Source organism: Pomacea canaliculata, linkage group LG11, assembly GCF_003073045.1.
Source record: "Pomacea canaliculata isolate SZHN2017 linkage group LG11, ASM307304v1, whole genome shotgun sequence".
Classification (NCBI taxonomy): Eukaryota; Metazoa; Mollusca; class Gastropoda; order Architaenioglossa; family Ampullariidae; genus Pomacea; species Pomacea canaliculata.
In genome coordinates this window covers 15,510,899-15,526,673 of record NC_037600.1, presented here as the reverse complement: position 1 = coordinate 15,526,673, position 15,775 = coordinate 15,510,899, and the positions used below count along the sequence as shown (strand labels likewise).

Genomic DNA, 15,775 nt, shown 5'->3' with positions numbered 1-15,775 from the left:
TCTACGCTAACTACTGTAACCCGAGGATAATTACTTTTTTAAGGCCTCACAAGAAATATCGCACTGGTAAGGTCGAGAAAGTGAAATCCCCTACTTTTAGTCAACAATATAGTTGTGTAAAACAATAGCAATTGATTAATATTGATTTTAAAAGTTGTTCATTTGCATACTGTCTCTCGAAAATAGCAAATATTACCAGTTTAGATATTTAAAGAGAATGTTTTAAACCTCTACAATAGCTAGTATCTTGACTCAAGTGAAAAGAAAAACCACTGCAGGTTAACAACTAAGCATCACCTGAAGTGCGATTAAGCCTTTTGTATTTAATTATGACCAGTGTGTCTTCCAGTAATAAAAGCGGACGCAGCAGATGAGCTCAATTCTGGTCAAACTTCTCTGTTTAGTACACTAGGAAAACGTACAATTTAGTAAGTACGTAGGACTCACTGGAGATTTTACCAAACTTTCGCTCTGGTCGAAATTTCTGCAGTTCGTCATGTGCTATGACTGTAGCTTGCCCCAGAGACTACTTCCCGTTCCAGCTACCTGTCAATGAGAAACGCGGTTTTTGGCTTTGGGCGTGAAGCAAGGCCATGACTGTTATAGCTCGGATATTGTCGGAGCCCTTCCCACCACTGGAAGGCGGTTGTTGCACGGTCAAACGGCCATTTGCATAACGTCGATCGGAGGAGCTAGCATAAACTTCAAAATTAAAGTTGTGAGTGTAAACATCCGGCAAGACTGGTCCACTCCACCGGAAACCGGTAAAGAGACTTCGGGATCAACGTCATTCGTGTGTGCGATAAAGGCGATCACCAGACGGTTTCCCACGGGAGACTCCCGGCAGGCGACAGGACGCCGGAATATTCGAATTGAAGTCGATGCTATAATTAAACAGTAAGACGAAAATGATCAATCTACAAAACAATAACGGTGAGTTCATATTCTAAACTACTTTGCTGACAAAGCCGATGAAAGAGAGCTGAGATGATAAGTATATCACGGACAAAGACACAGAAGGGGATCAGCAGCCTAATTTCTATTCTCCTAGAATTTCATAGTCTACGACGCTCTATATGTGGAATAGAACATTTCCGAATGATGCGGGTGCTTGCTTTAGAACGTGGTCATGTTAGAGGCTATTCGTATAATATGAATTCGCTACAAGATTTATAATCATGCCTGTGTCTAGAATATGTAATAATTTGACCTTGCAATACGTTTCTAAAGTTTGAACCAACTAAGCAGAGCGACTTCAATGGGCTTGCTCCATGAATGTGGACATTAGTAGTCTGTTTTGATTACCGTTATTTATGCATCTACCTGTATTGTTAGAAAAAACATGTGGGTCCTGTCATGAGAAGACAGTCATGATAAGACTTGTGATAGTCATAAGTCGTGGTTTTTATGGGTGAAATATTTGACTATGAGTCATAGTATGAATATGACAACTGCCAGTTACAATTGAAGAATTTTCAGCCAGTGCTTTTCACGTTTATTTGCTGCGTGGCGTGCGGTAGTTTTCCTTAACTCTTTGGACATTGAACCTTACAAATAATTATTTCTATTTAGAATATGAAATGCCCATTGTTTAGTGAATTCGAGTCATCAAACTCTAGTACAGCAAGGTATTGTGCTTAATATTTTCAGACCATTGTTATTTGACGAAAACGCAGGTAAATTACTTTTAAAATTCTTTGCAACCTTATGTAAATGTACCTGCTAACACTAAGTGAACTACCAAACCACTCAAAATGAATAGATATTGTCTTCAATATGATAAATATTTTATTATTTTACAGAGTAAAATATCTCAGTCTCTATGAAGACATGCTTCGGTCTGCTTTGCCCTGGCGAAGGATGACGACAGCAGATGTTAGAGAAATTGCCTCAAGGACGAAGAGGGATCTGATATTAAAGACCCATATTAGACAGAAAATACGAGCCAGAGGAAACGTGGTACAAGTTACGTTGATAGCCAAAGCTGATTGAGTGTTTCCCGCACAGGAGGAGACTCAAAATTCCTTCATTGGAGATGCGAGCTGGAAATCGGCCCAGCAATCAGAAACATCCCTGGTTCAAGACCCTTCACATTACAAAGGAGAAATTAGTAGAGACGACAAGAAAATCTTCATAATGCATGATGATTCAGGAGGTAACGATTTTTAAGACCTTAATAAACTTTTTGATTTTGTTGTGGACCAATATTTAGACATGATACAAACTAAACACTAGGAATCCACGTAGCATGGTAACGAGCGCTGTTTCTGTCATGTATATTATTTGTCGTGGACTCGTTGGTATGTGCCTATCATAGGCCTTGGTTCAATTGACAACCTAATATATCTGGTGCATAATAGAGGAGAAGGCCGTTAAAGATAAATATTGAGAAGAAACTCGTGCATGCTTCAAGGAAAATAGACAACACCTGTGTCGTGAATGGCCTGTAAACAAGGCTTAGGTACGAGGAGGAACCAGAAAGAAATGAAAAAGAATCGTGCAAACATCCCTCAGGAAAAAAGACGAGCCGATTTCTGAGGGGAAGACCTCCAGGACCACGTCTGTGACGTCATCGTTTGGCGAAGCTTCATTCTGATTGGAGAAGCGAGTGAGCATCTTGACGTGAGATACACGCCTTGTACATGGAGAAATTTTATCCCTATAACATGAAAAACATTATAAATAGTGTACAGACAGGGTGACCTCGGACTAATATTTGTCTGTACCCTTTGAATGGTATTGGTAACCTGTTTCAGGCTGAGTATCAAGAAGACGGGAATGTCGATTAAAATTATAGCTTTATATTGCTATTGTTTACCCTTGTAGAGATTTTAGAGGAATTGTGCCATGTTACACATCCTTTTCTTATTCAATTGTTTTGCTTATCGTTCTCCAAAGTCATATTTTGGATGAAACCAAATTGCTATTTACACTACTGTATCGCAATGTATCCGATTAGTATTAGACTTTTTTTAATTTTATTGTCTTTACAAGTAGTGATAAAGAGATTTTTCTTATAATTCTTTATTCTGTTGACTTTTGTACAGAGACACTGTAGTCTCTCTGCATGTGTCTCCTTTAATTACCAACAATGACGACATTTTGAGTTTTTTTTCGTTCTCCTAGTAGTTTCTGAGAGAAGACAAAACTTTTTGATTATTCAACGAGAAGTCCAGGGAAGGTCAATGAAACTGAAAGAAACAACGAAAAGAATTTCAACTGATAAGAGTGGATGTAAAAAGTGTGGACATGCTCTATCGCTTACTCCAGCAGACGGTGGCATACGCAACAGAGAAGACTGGAACGAAGCTGTCTGGACGTTGCTTTGCCAGTACAGGTCAATAGAAAAACTCAGAAAACAGAGTAAGAACCCAGGTAGTTAACAACTGATAGTTCAGCGCACAATGCTTAAACTCAATTTGAGTATACACAATATACGAAATGATTCGATCTTAACATCTTACGTGTGTGTGCCAGTGTGCATGGAGAAGATACACCATTTTAACGAGCTAAAAAGGCCAGTTCAAAAGTTGAGAAAACTAACTCTTGCAGAAGCAGAATGAGTTTTACCATGACATCGAACGAATAGCAGAAGAGGCTGTACTTGTCTCCCCTACTCAATGACCAATGATAATGCTTGGTGAGAGACTGACCAATTAATCAATTTTTCAGTGGTGAAGGATTTTGAGCGAACTTATTTCAGTGACTCTATATCTTCCCCTGAATCTTCGTTTTGTTTATCAAATTCATGCTACAACAAATAAGGTTTTTTTCTTTTAGATCCTCTTTATACCGGAGCTATCGTCTGCATTCGTTTTGAAACTTGTTCTTTCAGCGATATTGTTTTCTATGAGAAGAAAAAAGATGACATTTGTGACTGATTTATAATTATATTATCTTTTGTGTGACATTTAGACAAATTTCTGCCAATTTACCTATTTTTACTTCTTATCTCGTGTACGCCTTCTGGTGGTATTTCTCTCGAACAGGCTTAGAAAATAGGGTTGAGAACCTTTCGGGCCAAGAAGTTTTTTATTCGAGAATGATATAGTAAGGTAGTTGTTGTTGGTCATGGGAAGATTTTACAACTTATTAGGTGACTTTATTTGTTACAAGCACTCGATTTTGATTTTATGCAGCAGGAGCCTGAAAGGACCTTCTTGTCTTTGTCTTTTTGATTAGCAGACTCCCATTGACCTTCCCTTTTTGTGATGTTTACAGTTTCTTTTTATTCTATGAAAAAAAGTTACATGTATGATAGCTATTACCTGCAGTGTCTATTAGTATTACCATTTAGACAAGTTAAAATGTGCCTTTGATCAACACATAATCTAAATTATGTAATTCACATAGTATGTTTTAGAAACCAGAGTTTTTTGTACTTTCTGTCTTTGTCCGGCTGTGTTCTATTGGCTCTTCTACTATTGACTCATTTCCAGTATATTATCAATTGATTGTACCTAATTTAAAATGTTTTTTCTATGTTAGCCTTCTAACAGAGGCCTGTGTAAGCGACCTCAGATTTTAAACAATATCTGAATTGATTGACATGAGTATATGTTTATGGATGGTAATGAATGAGAATAAACAATTAAAGCTTATCTGAAAAATGTTTGGCGCTTGGAGCTCTGATCATATTCTCATGTTAGACTTTGTTAGGGCTGAGACTCATATCCCCGCATTTACAAACTAATAATTCTTCTTACCAAGTCCACTTTGAATTTTCTTCCACTGCCATCTGTGAAATTATTTAGGACTGTTATTAGTTTTGTTTCTCCGTTTTTTTTAAGCATTACACTGCAAGTCTCTTTTTCTGGCGTTGGTCATTGTCAGTTATTATAATTACAGTGTGCGGCTGAGCGTGAACAGTAGCATCAGTACGACCTTCGCGACCGTCTTTCAAACAAAAACTTTCTTTTTCATTGCGAGATAAAATAGCTGATTGGTGGCTTCAAAGCTTTTCTCTTATATTCAAAAGCGCACAGAAGGTGGAATTTCAGTGAGACATTAGGTCTGCTCTTCGAGAAAGGAAAACAGATCATCCCCTAGGCATGTTATTGTCGACTATTTCATTTTTGTCTTATATAGAACTTATTAACTAGCTTCAATTTTATATAAACAGAACGTATATCTCTATAGCGAGCGGTAAAGCTTGACCTAGCGACCTGAGTCGTGCGGACCGAGTCGAGGGGATAGCTTAACAGGATAGCTATTCCACCAATCTTTTCAACCCGGCGGGTCTCCGTTGGTCAGGCAAGGCGTGTCCCGGAGTGTCCAATGGTCAGATTTATGGGGCCGTCCTTTCACCATCCCTCAGGTCATCAACAGGAAGCGGTGGTAACTTGACCAAGTTCCACTGTTTGGTGGTCATGATACAAAACTTCACTAAATTCATCCTCAGTGCTGCTTGTCGACCGGACTTTTCTGTTCTTTGCCTTTCTGAGACTGTCACCGTCGCAGGGGCCATTAACAATGATTATTATGTACAATTGTTCTTGTTTCGCGGCCAGGTAAAATTTCATTGGCGGCCGTGCCCATGGGGTTGCCCAAGGAGCCGGGTGTTTGAAAACACCCTGCAATTTAGACGGACGTACCCTTCTTACTTACACACACACTACACATCACACTTACTGTACATTTACCTTTTGCTTTGGCTTTGATTTTATGTGTGCAGTTATGAAGTTTGATTTTGTTTTTATCTTACGAGGTTTATTCTATGTCACCTACCTCGATTTCCCTAGATCTGGGATTACGTCATCCGACTTGAGCCCTCAAGATAAAAAGGAATATGCGCTGACTCGAGCCATGGTCATCGCAAAAGCGTGACCCAGAATTGACCAGAATGTCGAGGCAGGATCGATGTGGTTTTATGCAGAGTTGCTTAGAATTCATTTGAAATATTATTCTCGGCAGATTTTATGTGTGATCAATCTTCCCTCCTGCATAACTGGCTCGAAGAGAATCATCGACTTTCGATTTAAACATATGTCGTTATAAATTTGAATGGTATAACAACACCATACTCTTCTTTAAAAGCCACCAGCCTATTATTTTGTTTCTCTCTATAGTATAGCCAATTCCTACTTTATATTGAGGCTACAATGATATGGACTTTAAAAATTAAATCCTACACGTACAGACTAAAATGATACTAGTGACTTTCACACCTGGAACTCCCCGCAACTGTTTATTTTAGAATTGAAATAATACAGCGAAAACTATGGGCTCTTGCCAACATAATATAGAATAGACTTATATTGTGCTCGTATTAATTACATATGGTATGTGTTCATAAAAGGATTGTTGTCTTCAATAACGAAAATCATTAGAATCTTTTGCATGGCATAACGTAAGACCTTTGTGATAGCCTTTTAAGCCTGTTCTCTCGCCTTTTCAACATCTTTGCTATCTTCTCCTCTGCTCTATTCGCTTCAGTTTAAATGCCTCGTTAAACAAATCTTTTCTTATGATTACCCTTATGCCATGTCTCAAAAACTGATAGGCTTTAAAATTACAATACTGCTTAGCTGCCAGGTAAATACTGAAGCATATCTTACACCACTGTTTACATTTTTATAGTAAAACATAACACCAACTATTTAGAGAGACGAGTTACGAGGATGGAACAAATAAATCTCATTAACAGCAACTAGAATGCAGGAGAGATTCATGTTAACACCAGTATTCGCACTCAGAATCTTTTGGTTTCACACATGTAGGCACATTAAAGGAATTAACGATTTCACAATCAGCGTATGATCAAGTCATAAGCAAGTAGCAACCAATCCTGACTAGAGGTATGTTCTTGTTGACCACGTTTGTGGAAACTGTCCTTGTCGTTACTAATTGTTTAGGGTGGAGTCTAAGTTCGGGACAGGACAGACTGTGCACTCTGAATTTCGACGATCACGTCACCACTGCGCCAGCGAGCAACCGAAAGGTTTGACAGATGTCGATGCCCGATAGTCAAGTACATCGTCCTTCACGAAATGTTTACTCGACATATAAACTGATGGTTGAGTACATGGGATCAAAACTTGTTACCAACTGAGGCTTTGTCATCCCACGGGCATCAGCAAGAAGTGTTGTCATATCATATTTGTTATTCTGCTTTAACGCTTATGAGTGTTGTGAGTGTGTGTAGAAGAACGAGTCGTTTCTCAGCGTGTTCGTCTGCTCGAATACTCTCTTGACGTGAGAACAAGATTTTATAATACAAACTTACCTATAATTAAATAGGTCGAATTTTCTATTTTACTTTCTTAGAACACGTGCTTGAAAACAATAAAATATGTATTTATATTTCTTTCTTAAAGTCATAAGATTTTTTAAATATTTAATGTCGTTTTTATTTTTTCCATACAGAAATTAAGGCGACTACCCAACTGTTACACTTATTGAAAGTTGAAAAATTCTTTCTAATAAGATTTGAACCGGAAGATCGATGTATTTGCCTTTACTGTATATGTTCCATTGTAGCTCTAACATTTTTTGTGTTCATGCGTTGTGGGGGTTGAGGAAGGCGGGAGGAACCATTATGTTAGCAGGGTGAAACAGCGAACCAACAAGTCACACCGGGTCTTGTTGCGATGGTACTCGATTGCTGATCGCTTTTTCTTTTGTTATGTTATTACGTCTAAAAAAGGTTCGGATGGTGTTAGGTTCAAGCAGAAATTGTCATGTTACCTGAGTTTGCTGAAGGTGGATATGTATCGACACAGGGGCAAGGCAAGTTATTTTGCCGATTACATTACACCAGCTCTTTCTGGCCTGAGTTCCTGGAGTTTCTAGTGGCAAAATACTCCGCCTGTTTTCACACTGTTTTTGGTACACAACTGTAAAAACGGCTTTGAGCTGTTAACAGGTACTCTTCAAACGTCCCGCAAAATCTCCCAAGGTGTGATTCGAGGGATGGTGGAACCCTTGGAGAAAGACGGTGACAGCTAATGTGGGACACCCGGCGTTTTGCCAGGGCCTCTGTTTAGAGATTGTTTAACCGGCCTGCTTCTCCTGCAGAGACAATCACTCTGTACCAACATCTCTTCAACATCTCTGTTCTGCTTCTACGCTCGTCAATCCTTCTTCAGCGATGGGAGGACTTGGAGAAAAAGGTGACAAGCTATGTGGACACAGCCTTTCTGTTTTTAGATTTTTTCGATTGGTCTTCCCGGGCCTGCCATCACTACAGGCCGATCACTCTGTACAACATCTCTTTTTCATAACATTCGTTCTCTATACAACCCGTTCAAATACCTGTGACAGGATTGGTATTGAACCTCTCAGAAGAAGTTCAGACACGGCTATCGTGGGACACCCCTCTCTGTTTGAGTTGATGTCTTCTCGGGGGCTGCCATCCTACAGGCCGAATCACTCACGTGTCACCAAGATCTCTTCAGGAGTGCGTGACGCCGCTCACCGTGGTATGAGTGGTTGACGTCAACATCGGTTAATTATAGACGAATTGAATATAGCAATCTGTTACACCGGGAAGCAGGTTTTACAAACATTCATTTTGATCATCGTGAGTTGTTTACAGGGTGTGAAAGATTATCCGTTAGATTAAAAACAGAAAGAGGTCTGCAGCTGATTTCCGCTGAGGTTTTCAACAAAGCCAAATAGTTAAAGACTATGTAACTTTTCAATTAGACTATTGCCCTACATATTTGTACTTAGAACTTGTTTCCACCTGGGTACTAAATGGCCGTATTCTTAGCTTTTGACGTGACGGTTGTATAGACTGTTGTATCCTTTTCACTCTCCGCTCTTAGCATCTGTATAGACTATTGTACATCTCTCCAGACTGATGACAGTGAAGGATGTGGAAAACAGCCGTATGCAAATACTGTTTCTAATAGGGATCTACATCCTTACCCGACTAAGTCAACGATGAGGATATTATCAAGAATGTTGGTTCATACAGGTGGACCAACGACAAATTTACCATAGTCAAAATACATTGAGTATTCGAAATACCAGGTTACGGTGCTGCAGAAGACAACAAACCTGAAGATCAATCTATACTTCGGTGTTGGGACACTGACAAAATTTGAGCAAAGATCAACGCGCGGTTATTTTCTGAGGCGAGACATGACTTCTAGACATATTTTTCTTCTGGATAATTCCCCATAGTCTGCTAATTTTACATAGAACACACGCGCACTGGAATCCATTATCCACGGAATGTCAGAGGTTTAGTCTGCACAGGTCGTATGAGGTGCAGGCGTCCACTGACTGAGAATTTAGATTGCAGAGTTTAGTGGGAAGAAAACTGTTAAGTAAAATTGCACTTGGTAAAAACACACTTCACTCCTACCAGATGATAGTTGCAATTAATTCCATTCAGCCCTGCCGTAAAGATAAAGATTTCCTTCTTTCGGTTTTTGTTAGAACAGCTTCCGTTATTCAAGCTAAACATTGTTTTCTTGCTTTATCTCGTAGGAGAGCCTCTAAAAACCAAGGTTAAAAGGTTTTTTTAACTACTGTTTAGTATTATACGAGAGCTTTAATATTAGTCAGGTGAGATTCATAACACCGGGAATTTGAGCACGCGGTATTAGGATATTCGAGAGGGTTACGTTATTGACCGTTGCCCTCGCAGTCTTCTCACACTCGTAGGACAGGATAATAATACCGACCTCCACTCCCATTACGTGGTAACTATGCATACTCAACACTCCTTAGTAGATTTTACTTAATGCCTCCGAGCCCCAGCCGTATACCACGAATTTAAACAAAATAAAGGAATTCAAGTAATTAATAAGATAATGTTATTATAATCCCGGAGGATTTTCCAATAGGAATTTACGAAGAATTTTGCCCTACCAAATTCCGAGGAATATCGATGTTTCCTAGAACCAAAGTCAACAAGGCGGAGAATCTGAACAGAAGTTTACGGATCTCAGTTACAGACACTTCGCTTTTTCGAAAACCAGTGCGAGAAGATCATATTCATTTTCATCTCACAATGTTAAATCTTCATCTGGGGGATCATTCCTCCTCTCTGATGTTATTCAAGTTTATATTCTACGAGCCACCATTCGCTCGATTTAGCGTACATCTTATAACTACGTAGCTAACACGTGACACCAGGCAATTAGAGGTTCATGCTGACTTGCCAGCTCAGCACCCACTTTCACCCCACTTTACTCGATTAATAAACGCGATATGCGCCCCTCGCTGCCACCATGCTTGGAATATTTTTGGTTTCTGACAACACAGTAATTCATCTGTTCTATTTTCTCAAAAAAGACACTGGAAGTTTCTTGAAAAATGTTACAAGTCACACCGCGTGACATGTTAGTAAACACTTAATAGAGAGTGAAACAACATTATACGATATTAAGATCAATCATTGTTAGAAGTTTCTCACAAACATACAGCGCAGCGAGTCATATATCTCTGTAACGATGAGAAATTATTTTTATTCTATTTTTAGGCAATGTTGTGTTTAACTTAGATACAAACTGTCCTGACATACATCATCGATGTCACCATAGGGTAGAAACTTAAGTTTGACTCACATGACAATTTTCCTGTTATGCATTATATAGCAGCTAACCTTGTTAACTCTCTACTGCTATTATGTTGGTTCAACGTCTACTGTACAAAAGAAAATTGTTATTTGGACCCCTAGTATTACTTTTTACGAGGATCCGGATGGTTGCTTAAACTAGTGATAAAAAGAAGTGGCCATGTACTATAGGAGTGAGCTAAAATCTGCACCTAATAAGGCTTGTGAATGAAGCAGAATCTCCTACCTCCTGGGCAGGAGTGTCACAGTAAGTACTGTTTCTTTCAGTTATTTAGAATTTATTTCTCTTTTCCATGTAACACAATATTCGTTCTCTTATCTCATACCTATTTAAACAGACTTAATAGCTGCATCGAAAGATCTTATCAGGTCTGTCTCTGTACATCCGACAAATTCGACAGTGTTTTCCAACCAGAATAATTAGAGCTACTGGAGTAAAAACCCTGTGGTGGTGGCAGCGAAACGTCCTCGCCGTCACCCTGCAGTTAAAGCTAGAATTTTTACAGGAAACAAACTTTAAGTGAAACGGATTGATTATTATAAACAAAGATTGATTTTCTGAATTACATGATCAGCCATATTTTGGAAGGACCTTTTGAGTCGAAGTTATACACTTTGCAAGTTCTCTCGTTTACTCATATTTCAGCATATATTGAATCAGGTAAGTTCTATATTGACCCATTGATTTTTTTTACATTTATAAATTTCGATCCCTATACGTTTTGCTATATTCTTTTTTGATTAGATGATTTGGTGTAAAAAGTGGTAGTTTATGTGTGTATGTGTACCACGCGCTGTTGTGCAGAGTGGTGTGATGAATTTGATTATTGTGTGTAGAGGTGTGTGGGTGGAAGCGCCATAATTTTAGCAGGGTAAGATATTTACTTGCCAGGAAGGGAGTCATGAAGGCTTACATCATAAGTTTCTCAGAGGCATATTACGTGCAGAGCACAGCAGGGTAAGAATGATCTATACGCGCTTAGTGGCTATGTTACATGGAAGATCCTGAGTATCCATTTGCAAAAATTGATCAAGTGCTTGAATTTCGTCTTTAGCCTGAACAGATTAGTGTTTGTGAATTCCTAATAAGAGTATTCTATATAACACACTGAAAACTTTATTATTGATGTCTTAAAAAGGTGGTTTTGTACCACTGCTCAAAATAACAAATATCTGATTTTGTTTTGAACATGCAGCATGAACTCTCTCAATCTAAAATTCAACACAATGACGCGTACGCCGTTGAGTGTGATCTTTCCTCAAGTTGCTCTCTTCCACTTTTAATGTATGGACACTATTTATTCGTTTGGTGTTTCCGCAACCATTTTTATGTAATAAATTTCTTACTCTCCTTAATATATCCTATCGTGCCTCGCCAGTGACTTTTCGCACGAAAATGAAACTCTCATTGTATGCCGTATTAGAGAATCGAACCTGTGACTCTTTATTTCCTTGGGGGCAAAATTGGTACCTAATGTAGTTTGCTGTGAAGTTTTAATTTCACATCGCCTGACAAAACATGGATGTGGAGCCCCAAACACTTGTACAAAAAAGAAGTTTTTTAACCCAGAAGTTTAAAAGACCCCGGTATTAAAATAGACCTTCATTGATAAGTGATGACAAACAACAAATTAAAAAGTAAAATACAAAAATACATTGATAGCAGAGAAATCTATCTTAAGGTCAACAACTGAAAGACAGCTCTAAAGTGATACAACGTTAATTGGCCAAATATGAAATAAAGTAGGGAAAAAAATTCATCATCGGCTTAGATCTTTTTAACCAGCTATGCATTGGGGAAGCGGAAATCGTTTCTATTTTGCTGAGGTTTTGCTGTTATATCTTTCTGTCTATCTTAAGGATAGAGGAAGCTATGGGAGCTTCGAATGATACCCGTACCTCTATGTCCACCGAGGAACCTCTTATTAGGAGGACTACTCCGTGATGAAGATATACATACAAGTGGACATGAGCTCGGGCATGTACAAAATGAGAAAAATTACTATTAATAGCTATCGATGAATAGTTTTACATCAATATTTCTTGGAAAAAACACATTGTTCACTATTCATTTTTGTTCGTTATTATCCTAACAGTTTAAATTTATTTACCAAATTCTTTTTGCCGTCACTGATTTTCCTAACCTCTCCAGAGACTCAACATAAGCTTTAAAGACCCTTTTCAAGGATTCAGTGTTCTCCCTCACACCGTCTGACTGTGAAGTCATAATAATGACAGATTAAATAAACACAGTGAATACCTAAATCTTCTAGCTAAACTACTATACAATGATAGAGCTTGCCCATGCTCTTTTAAGAAATTAGCCTAGACCCAGCGGTAACGGTAAGGTCTAAATTGATTCGGGACGGACAGAAATGCAGGAAAACGCTTTCACACTCTTATTACCCTTGTCTGAACAACAAAACACGAGGAGAAGCGGCCTGCCTCCAATTCTCAAAAACGGTTAATTGTTCGCTGCGAATGTGGGGGTTCAATTAAACAATGCCACATGCTTAGAGGCTGCTTAGAAGTAACAAAGCCTTACTCTCGAAAAAAGCTTCCTATGATGACGAGTAGTATAGAAATCGACGCAAGGAAAATAAAACATATATCAAAGAGATTCAGCAATAACAATATAATTCCTTCTATCAATGTTTACACTGTTTTCTCGAAGGTACCTTCTATTTTTTGTGTGCGTTTCAGAACTCGATTCACCAAAGGGACAGTTTCCGACAAACTTGTTCAACGACCTAACACCCGTCATTGGAGCTCCGATCTACACCAAAATGTTTAATGTATGCAATTTCTGTCGTTTAGTGGATGTGCGGTCTCAGAAAATTAGGAGTCAGATAAAGAGACAGGAGTTGTGGACTGATAACAAACAGTCCGCTAATAATTATCTACAGAAGGCTTTTCTAAGAATGTGATGAGAGAAAGTTCTAAAAAATCGGCGTAAAAAGTGTCCGCCAAGATGTGCAAGTAATCATTTGTATCACTAACTTTAATATTTACTCGATCATAATACCCATAAAATTGACTGACTTACAATTATACAGTTTATGATGCTATTTATTCTTAGTCTGATGAGATGAGGAGGAATCAACTAATTTCACAGCGGAAACGCTGCAAGAATTCCCTGACGTTCTCATGATGAGCGGCAAGAGGTATAAAAGGTACAAACTACGAGACAGTTGAGTCGATGTAAAAAAGGACAGGTACCTGGGCAGATTGTTTACGTGGCAAAAAGCTGGCGGTTGCGTGTATCCTCACTGGGCCTTGGGGAATTCAGTAACAAGTGGTCACAAAAAGGAAAAATTGATGCTGCGTTGAGGATTCTGGAAAGCCGATAAGAGACAACGGTAATTTTTTAAACTTGTTTCCTATTTACCTGTAAAGTTCTAGGCAGCTATTTTTTAAATCGACAAAAGTAACAGGATAAAACTGCACTACACTGGATAAGATAAGTAAAGGAAAGGTATACAGTGTTCCCTCGTTTATCGCGGGGGATAGGTGCTATGATCAGCCGCGATAAACGAATTTCCGCGAAATAGGGACATACATGCAATAATAATGGTCTCCCACTCACGACATAACACTACACATTCATGATCAGTTATGGGGGATAACTCTCGTTGCAAGTGCAACATAAAACTGCCTTTGAATATGTTTCTGTCATGAGAGACTCCAACTGTGAGTGCGAGCAGACAGGTGAGAGGTGCAACAGATATCAAGGTAGGCAGGCAGACATACCTATCGTGTAAATGTAGTTCTGTGAACTCTTGACGACATTCGATAACTGCTAATGTCACCCACCATTGCATAACCTGAAGGAGGGTAGGTCGGTGGCAGAAAGGATCACAAGTAGGACACAGCACGATCCTGGAAACTTTATTCAGAAGGACAGGGACAGTATTGTGAATGCAGGTAGGGTGGAGGGCCCGTAGTTGCGAATGCATAAGAACCTTTGGCAAACTTGCACAATAAAGTATTTCACGCCGACATGGGTCACAGCACTCTGAGGTCCACACAGGCTGTATGAGACAGAAAGTGCTCTTGTCACACAGACATACCTCTTAGCTTTCTGTCAAGCTAGAAAAGCAATTAGACGACAACACAATTTCTGAATCTTAGCCTGATTTCAAGGATGCCACACTTATTGTATGAATCACATTATTTTCAAGTCATAAATTTTATTGTTTTAGTCTTTAACAAAGTTTTGCTGGAAACGATAAATGAAGAGCAAATACACCAACAGTTAAAGACTAAACTGTTAAAACATTTATCTGGAAAATTTGCCTAATACCCTGCACTGCTACTTTTAAAGACGCTCATGTGAAGCAAAGAAATGCAGGGTAGCCCCACTTTGTGTCTTGTTAACACGGGGGCACAAGTCACGTGACACACATGAGTAGTTCGCTACACACATTTTGAAAGCCGTAACCAACACCCGACTCCTTGCAACGGTTTCGCGGGCTAGCAGGTGTATTCACGGTTGGTTTGCAAACTGAGCGAGTCTCCTTGTGGAGGAAGTGTAGTGAGTACTTTGTATTTGCTTATCTCGTAGACTAAACCTATCTTTGTAGATATATGTTTATACCCGCTTGTTTTCAGAGAAGAAAAATCTAATCTGATTGATTAATTTTTTAAAAAAATGGAATTTTTTGCTTAGTGCATAACATTTAACAAAACAAGCAATAATAATTGCTACCGTCTGCCCTCTGTAATCACAATCATTTGCTTAGCTGCCATCTATTTATAAGAAATATCTGCTGTTCATTTGCTTTGGGACCGATGGAACTATATGGGAAGCAGACGAGACATGCCTTCCTTCAATAATGTTGACAACTGCAAGTGCACAGGACATTCTGTGTGACTTCCAACAATAATATTCTGAAGTATTTTAACAGATTTGTAAAATATTGAGATCCGATGCTATTTGCTTTACTGTTTATATGTGTTCAGTAGCTCTAACATTTGTGTTCATGCGTTGTGGGGGTGAGGAAGGCGGGAGGGGGAAACCATTATGTAGCAGGTGACTTAACAGCGAACCACAGACGTCACACCGGGTCTGGTGCGATGTGACTCGATGCTATCGCTTTCTCTTTGTTATGTATACCTTGTATACAACATTCATCCTTCCTGTACTTAAACACAAATCTCACCAGTTAAAGGGCTAGTAGGGTGCAAATTGTTTTGTAATTTTTTCTAATTTTTAATAATTTTGTACAATCACCGTGGGCACGC

General features: G+C 38.9%; 1 protein-coding gene across 2 annotated transcripts in view; it reads left to right on the top strand.

The window, feature by feature from the left end:
* The window catches only part of LOC112574773 (hillarin-like), a 37,747-nt gene that overhangs the window by 16,605 nt on the left and 5,367 nt on the right, over positions 1-15,775 (top strand). The window contains exon 1 of one of the 2 annotated variants that reach the window (XM_025256037.1): positions 15,008-15,065. The exons of the other annotated variant lie outside the window; for it this stretch is intronic. The gene's annotated coding sequence lies outside the window, so the exon portion shown is untranslated. Of the gene's footprint in view, positions 1-15,007; positions 15,066-15,775 lie in introns of those variants that run through there. 2 annotated transcript variants of the gene reach the window in all.